Below are 2,568 nucleotides of genomic sequence, written 5' to 3'. Positions count from 1 at the left end.
GCGTCAAGGGTAACCGCAGTAATGGTCTGCGACCTGATAGTCCATGCTGCTGCAAACGTCGTCAAACTGTTGGTGCAGATGGTTGTTGTCTTGCAAACGTCCCCATCTGTGTTGATCGGGACGTGGCTGCACGATCCATGCGGATAAAACGCCTGTCATCTCGACTGCTAGTGATACGAGGCCGTTGGGATCCAGCACGGCGTTCCGTATTACCCTCCTGAACCCACCGATTCCATATTCTGCTAACAGTCATTGGATCTTGACCAACGCGAGCAGCAATGTTGCGATTCGATAAACCGCAATCGCGATAGGCTACAATCCGACCTTTATCAAAGACGGAAACGTGATGGTATGCATTTCTCCTCCTTACACGAGGCATCACAACAACGTTTCACCAGGCAACGCCGGTCAACTGCTGTTTGTGTACGAGAAATCGGTTGGAAACTTTCCTCATGCCAGCACGTTGTAGGTATCGTACTGGCGCCAACCTTGTGTGAATGCTCTGAAAAGCTAATCATTTGCATATCACAGTATCTTCTTCCTGTCGGTTAAATTTCGAGTCTGTAGCACGTCATCTTCGTGGTGTAGCAATTTTAATGGCCAGTAGTGTATTACAATAGCGGTCTCTATTGGACGACATTCGACAAACCATGTGAAAATACAAGTGTTCTTGTAATCATAGAGTCTGGAGATGAGTGTACAAAGCAAGAACGCAAGCAAATAGGTCGGAGCCAGAAACAGTGACGCCTTTGTGCCGAGGGGAACCGACGCCGCCTTTCTACAACACTCTTCGCAGTATATGTATGAGTGACTAGTGGTTGCCACTGTGTGTACTGTCGTGTGGGAAGTACAGATTCATCACATAGATAGCCGTAAGAGAAATGATAGCCGGCCGCGGTGGTCTCGCGGTTCTAGGCGCGCAGTCCGGAACCGTGCGACTGTTATGGTCGCAGGTTCGAATCCTGCCTCGGGCGTGGATGTGTGTGATGTCCTTAGGTTAGTTAGTTTTAAGTAGTTCTAAGTTCTAGGGGACTGATGACCACAGCAGTTGAGTCCCATAGTGCTCAGAGCCATTTGAACCATTTTTGAAGAAATGATAGATCTTTTATACGTGGGAAATTATGTGGACTATAGATACTTAGATTAGTTCCAGAACCATGGCCATCAAGAGGAGACATTTCCACTACATTGCTCGGTGTCAGACTGCAGCAGCAATCCTGATACTTAATTGCAGTGCTTGGTTCCCAATATTCTTGTGAGTCTGGTGATGGCCATAGAAAGCACAGTGACAAGAAAGCAGGCCAGGGCCAGAAAAAGCATCTCAGTGGACGCCTTTTTCCGAGCTGGTAGCTTGCCCGTCCTTTGTACACTGGTTCAGAAGTCCGAGATAGCTTTCGACTTGTGATGATTTGGCTCGTGGCTCAACTGGATGGGCAAATGGTGAACTAATACCCAGTTTGCGTCGAGTCGCCTTCGGGAACACATTTGTCGAGTCGCCTTCTACAGAAATTTGAGAGGATTCAATATGATTAGTGCTTGCACTGGGAGTGTTGACAGCCTTCCAACTCCTAGCACTCGGATCCTCCTGGGGTTGGGGGGTTGGCCACAGCTGGCTTCTACGGCGGCAGCCGTGGGCCGCGTTTACGACGGCAGTTTCCTCCGTCAGCGCTGCACTGTGGCATGGTGAGTGCGTGGGATGTGTGTGACGATCTGTAGACCACTTTCGCGGGGTTTGACTGTCAGTGCAATATGGCGATCTGTACAGAATAGTTTCTTGCCGCTGAAATACTCGCCTGCAGAAAAGGAAAGGCAGACAGTGCTTCCACACCGGCAGAATCATTAATTTGGCGTGTAAATTCAGTTAGAGCCAATCAGATTGCTCCATTCATTCACAAGACATCCTTTGTACTGCAACATAGGAGCCTCTACAGGCTGGTTCGAACAAGATGGGGTGGCAAGGTATCTATGGGAAATTCTGAGTGTAAGGTATTGTATTCTATGTTCAGGTGTTCAATGTCAAGTGGAAGCAGACTATCCATCTCAGGGGTGATGCAGTCCCTCATCTAACATTGCAGCATTAGGATATGTCCAGATCAGAAGCTGTAGGATACCGAAAATCCCAGCCACGCTGCGCACACATCTCACGTTTCTGCGTCAGCCGTACCGGGCAGGTAAACACGGTGCACGGCCAACGCGTCTCATGTGTGGGATGGGATGTCCCATTGGGATCGCCAGGGAGAATGCACCCCGTGCTATTCTGGGAAGCACTGCAACACATTTCTAAAGCGCGTTCAGAGGAAAACTTGGTAGTTATTTACATAGACATGTGACGTAAGTGTAACATTGAGAACCTTTTAGCTGCATGTGTGAGGGTGAGCCGCTATACAAACATCTCTCTCAGTGCTGGACTATCAGGTATGCCTAAGCCATGGTGGTTAGATGAATACGTGCACGTCCAGTGGGTAACTTGCCTCTTATTTACACAGACAAGTGACATCAGTATACCATTCAAAGAATTCTAATTATATACCCGAAAATAGACGCGATTTTCACCTGCAGGTTGTAGGC

This window comes from Schistocerca piceifrons, chromosome 2, assembly GCF_021461385.2.
Source record: "Schistocerca piceifrons isolate TAMUIC-IGC-003096 chromosome 2, iqSchPice1.1, whole genome shotgun sequence".
NCBI lineage: Eukaryota > Metazoa > Arthropoda > Insecta > Orthoptera > Acrididae > Schistocerca > Schistocerca piceifrons.
The sequence above is the reverse complement of the archived record's forward strand: the minus strand, read 5'-3'. Positions refer to the sequence as shown.